This window comes from Chelonoidis abingdonii, chromosome 4 (assembly GCF_003597395.2).
Source record: "Chelonoidis abingdonii isolate Lonesome George chromosome 4, CheloAbing_2.0, whole genome shotgun sequence".
In the NCBI taxonomy this organism is placed as follows: domain Eukaryota; kingdom Metazoa; phylum Chordata; order Testudines; family Testudinidae; genus Chelonoidis; species Chelonoidis abingdonii.
This window is the reverse complement of record NC_133772.1, coordinates 90192470-90197747: the sequence shown is the minus strand read 5'-3', so window position 1 is coordinate 90197747 and position 5278 is coordinate 90192470. Positions and strand designations below refer to the sequence as shown.

At 49.8% G+C, this 5278-nt stretch overlaps 1 protein-coding gene across 3 annotated transcripts in view; it reads right to left on the bottom strand.

Moving 5' to 3' along the window:
• Window positions 1-5027, bottom strand: part of RPAP1 (RNA polymerase II associated protein 1) — a 56856-nt gene extending 51829 nt beyond the window's left edge. For 2 of the 3 annotated variants that reach the window (XM_032793875.2, XM_032793878.2), the window contains exon 1: window positions 4948-5026. The gene's annotated coding sequence lies outside the window, so the exon portion shown is untranslated. Of the gene's footprint in view, window positions 1-4947 lie in introns of all 3 variants that reach the window. The other variant, XM_032793877.2, reaches the window with a different exon arrangement.
• Window positions 5028-5278: the final 251 nt, after the last annotated feature.

The following is a 5278-nucleotide window of genomic DNA, read 5'->3' as shown; positions in this document are numbered from 1 at the left end:
TTCATCCTATTTACTTCAGACCATTTCTCCAGTTTGTCCAGATCACTTTGAATTTTAATCCTATCCTCCAAAGCACTTGCAACCCCTCCCAGCTTGGTATTGTCCACAAACTTTATAAGTGTATTCTCTATGCCATTATCTAAATCATTGATGGAGATATTGAACAGAACGGGACCCAGGACTGATCCCTGCGGGACACACTCGTTATGCCCTTCCAGCATGACTGTGAACCACTGATAACTACTCTCTGGAACGATTTTCCAACCACTTATGCATCCACCTTATAGTAACTCCATCTATGTTGTATTCCCCTAGGTTAACCATGTTTTGTTACAGGTGCTGAAGTCAGCCAACCAAGTCTCTTCTGTTAGGATCGCCAAGCACGTGAGTGGTGAGTAACGCTAGTAGAAGCCATATTTGACACCAAAAGTAGATCCATGTATTTTTGCTGTAGATGATGAGTATGTCCCTACCAATTTCACAGCCCTGAAAAAGGTGTCCCCGACTATGAAATAAGACCTTCCCAGGGATATCTGATCTCCCCTTGCTGCTGGGAGCACCCCAACCGTGGGGCTTCTAGCTTCAAGTCCCCACCAGGCTGGGGGAGAACAAGACTTGTCCTTCCTCTCCACAACCATTCTCAGGGGGAGACCAGACCCACCTCTACATGCCTCCCCTAGCTGCAGGAAGCTGTGGGGCTGGGCAGCAGACCCAGAGGTTCCTGCAGCTGGAAAAGACTTTTAATTTCCCCCTGCTGTTGGAAGCACCCCAGCTGGGGGGGCTCCGAGCTGCAAATCCCCACTGCCAGAAAAGGGACCCCCCCTTACAACACCCTGAAATTTCAGATGTAAACATCTGAAAACATCTGAAATTGACCAATTTTAGAATCCTCTGGCCATGAAACTGATCAAAACGGATTGCGAATTTGGTAGGGCCCCAATGATGAGGCAATATTTACCATTATAATGGTAAATGGATATGTTTCTAAGGGCTTGGCTACACTTGCAAGTTGCAGCGCTGGTGAGGGGATTACAGCGCTGCAACTTACCAGGTGTCCACACTTACAGAGCTCAGCCAGCGCTGCAACTCCCTTCCTGCAGCACTGGCTGTACACCTGGTCTGCTACGGGTGTAGCGAATCCAGCGCTGCTGATGCAGCGCTGCTCATCAGGTGTGGACACTCACCAGCGCTGTTATTGGCCTCCAGGGTATTAGGAGGTATCCCACAATTCCTGTATACAACAAACCGGAAGGTACTCCCCGGAGCTACTTATCTAAAAAACAAACACAGCTGCTCTTTGCTGCAGCGAGCGAGCGAGCCGAGGCTTTGGAATGTTCACAGCTGTTTGCTTGAGGAGACAAACAGCACGGCGGGGGGGGGGGGGGAGTCCATCGGAGAAGCTGCTTATCTGGTCTGAAGCCTTTTTACATTTAAGAGTGATTGAGAGAGGGGTGGGGGAAATGGCCAGAATTTGCAAGGCAGGGAGCTCACAGTGTCTGCTCCAAAAATCCGCTCTCTCTGTCTCCCCGACGCTCCCTGTCACACTCCACCCCACCCCACTCCCGCTTTTGAACTTGCAAGGCAGGGAGCTGTCACAGTGTCTGCTCCAAAAATCCGCTCTCTCTGTCTCCCCGACGCTCCCTGTCACACTCCACCCCACCCCCCGCTTTTGAACTTGCAAGGCAGGGAGTTGTCACAGTGTCTGCTCCAAAAATCCGCTCTCTCTGTCTCCCCGACGCTCCCTGTCACACTCCACCCCACCCCCCTCTTTTGAAAAGCACGTTGCAACCACTTGAACGCTGGGATAGCTGCCCACAATGCACCACTCCCAACAGCGCTGCAAATGCTGCAAATGTGGCCACACTGCAGCGCTGGTTGCTGTCAGTGCGGACACACTGCAGCGCTGGCCCTACACAGCTGTACGACCACAGCTGTAACTACCAGTGCTGCAAAAATGTAAGTGTAGCCATGCCCTAAGAGTTGCAAAGCTTCCCAGAATCAGCATTAAAGCCTGTTAAGTGAGCGGATCCATCTGTCCCTCCTCTCACTGGATACAAAACAATTGGAAGTTGTTGATTTGAGGAGTTTTTGTGTAGCATACAACTTCATTACTGGAGCATCCCATACTTGGAAAATTTCTTCCAGAAACTCCTAAATTCACCTCCCACTTATGGTGATGGGTACTGCCTCAGTTTAAGACATCTGCCTGAAAATATTTGCTGATTTGATGTGGGCCACTACTATAGTGATTTCTGATTAGGTGCCAGATGAACTGTACTTATACTGTGGGAGCATGAACAGAAGAAAAACTATAAGTGGCCTGTAAGTGGTAAGACAGCAGCTCTGACTTAGATGTGGCTAATAAATGAGGAAAGGCACCCCATACCGGAGTGTAGGAAAATTCCTCTCTGATTGTGAGGAGTCTCTGAACCCCAAGGTTTCTTATTTTCCCCATCCCCAGTATGATATTGTTAACTCCTTTCAGTGGAGATTACCATCTTAGTCACCAAAGTGGACCAGAAGAGACCTGCCCCTCAATCACAGCTCCTAAATCAGACAAAGGGATCACTACAGGACAACATATGGTGCTTCCTCCAGACAGAGGCTGAGCACACTCTCTCCACAACACCTCCAGCCCTGTCCTGCTGGGCTTGAAGTGGGGGAGTGAAGGGAGTGAGGCAAAGAACTGCACTCAGGCAGGCCTCCCTCATGGCAGTGCAGAGATCAAGGAAGATCACAGCCTTAGTGCTCTAAATCAATGTCAATGAAAGACTCACTGAGCTATTTATCTGTCTACTAAACCAATGTGTGCTATGTCGTATTGCCCCTCATGAAAGGCTTTTTTCATCCTACAAGCTGTAGCAACTGACACCAAAAAAACCCCCATGACAGATATGGAGAGGGGGGTGGTAATTGTAGCCTGTAATCAACAGTATAGGTAGCCAAATATCCTGGGCTACAACCAGTCTAACCCTGGAAGAGGGCCTGCTGAATGGGCCACGTGCAGGAGAAAAAATGAGGTTTATATTGGTCACAGAACATTTAATACCTGCATTTGGACCAGGTAACAGTGAATGCCTTAGGAAAAATTAGTGCCCCTACACTATCGATTGGGTCTTTGGGGTAACGGAAGCCTCAAAAGTTACTGCAGAGGGCCAAATGTTAAAATAAAGGAAGAGATCTGCTGTTAATAGATTACAGTAGAATAAACTAAAGTACTCAGCAGTTTTTTCAGAGTATGCAACATTGATGGGGTTTTGGTATACAAGTCATACTATGTGAGGATTTTGAGACAGATTATAAAAACATGCTTAGTTTAGAACCTGTAGAAGAAAATAGCTCTTGGTCTGAAAAATAATTTGTCAAAATAACTCTCACACAGGTTAGTTATGATTATATAGTGATATTCACCATATGGTGAAATGTATTGCTACTGTATGTGCTGGAGGTTGCTGCTGGTTGGAGGAAGAGGGTGGTTAATGTTTTGTTGTGCTTTCAAAACATCGTCCGTGGCACCAAAAATTTAGGATAAGTGCCCATTTTTCAACTATTTGTTGTAAATCTAAACATACATAACATTCCAACATACATTCATAAGCCAGGGCAAAACTGATATGTCCTAGCAAGCTTTATTTCCCACATCTGTGACTACATGTCCCTTTTGGATCAACATGTGTCCAAGATAGTAGCTGGGTATGTCTACACCAGTGGTTGGCAACCTTTCAGAAGTGGTGTGCCGAACCATCATTTATTCACTCTAATTTAAGGTTTCACGCGCCAGTAATACATTTTAACATTTTTAGGTCTCTTTCTATAAGTCTATAATATATAACTAAACTATTGTTGTATATAAAGTAAATAAGGCTTTTAAAATGCTTACTAAGTTTCATTTAAAATTAAATTAAAATGCAGAGCGCCCTGGACCAGTGGCCAGGACCCAGGCAGTGTGAGTGCCACTGAAAATCAGCTTGCATGCCGCCTTCAGCACCCATGCCATAGGTTGCCTACTCCTGGTCTCACTGTAATTAGACACCCACTGCTGGCCCATGCCAGCTGACTCAGGCTCAGCCTAAGGAGCTGTTCAATTGTGGTCTGGGCTCAAGCCCAAACTCTGGGACCCTCAGCCCTGGCAGGGTCCTATAGGTTGGGCTCCAGCCTGAGCCCAAACGTCTACACCATAACAGCTCCTTAGCCAGAACCCCCACCAGCCTGAATCAGCTGGCAGGGGACCAGCTGTGGCTTTTTTAATTGCATTGTGAACATACCCTAAGCGTCTCCAATTTCTCAGTAATAGCAAAGAATGCCTATATAATCTCCAATAGCACTTTTATACCCCTTAAAGGGCCCCCTGGTGGTGGGGGGGGGGGGAGAGAGGGTTAGAATTTTTCCTTCCCTTGGCGGGTCACCTCCAATTTATCTCTGAAAGAATAACCCTAAATCTCAGACTTTCGCTGGCTTTCAACCAGCACCCTCCCACCACACCATTACTGCGAACCACTGTGTTTCTGGTGGTTACTAGACACATGTGTGTCTCCGGGTTGTGAGGGGCGGCGGGGAGGACTGGCCCCTGCCTGCGATCTGCTGAGGGGGGGGGGGGAAGGGCGGCAGGGAATTAAGGAAAAGGGCAGCATTAGGGCACTACGCTCCAGAATGAGACAGGGGGGGTTTCTAGGAAGGAACAAAGCGAAACTTTCTGTCTCTGTTTGACACACGCTTCCCGGACGCAGAACGGACACACACACACACCCCCGAGGGTTTTACTGCTGTCCACGCACCAGTGACCCAGGCCGGGAGCGGACCCGCGCCGCGTGCGGAGCGAGAGAGCTGCTCCTGCAGCCTGTCCCCACTCAGCCCCGTCCTTCGCCCCCAGGGCAAACGCGGCTCCCCGCCGCCCCGAGGGGAACAGCCCCGGACAAGCCCCTGCCCCAGACACCGGTTGACACTAACCTGCGCATGTAGCCCGCCACTACCATCCCGCCAGGCGCAGCACTTCCGCCCCGCAGAACTCGTCACTTCCGCCCCTCGGCCGCGCCCTTTCACCCCGGCCTAGAGCGGTTTCCAAAGCTCTTGCCTCCGCCCACCGCCGCCATATTGGAGCCGTGCGAGAAGACTCGCCCGAGACAGGGCGGCGGGCTCACGTGGGCTGATGGACCTGTGCGGTCCGAATGTGTGACGCAAGCAGCGTATGTCGCCGGGAGTCCGCCTCCCTGACGTAGGGCTGTCAGTCAAAGCCCGCTGGGGAGCTGCCGCCTGAGTCCGCGAGTGGGAGTTGCAAGTG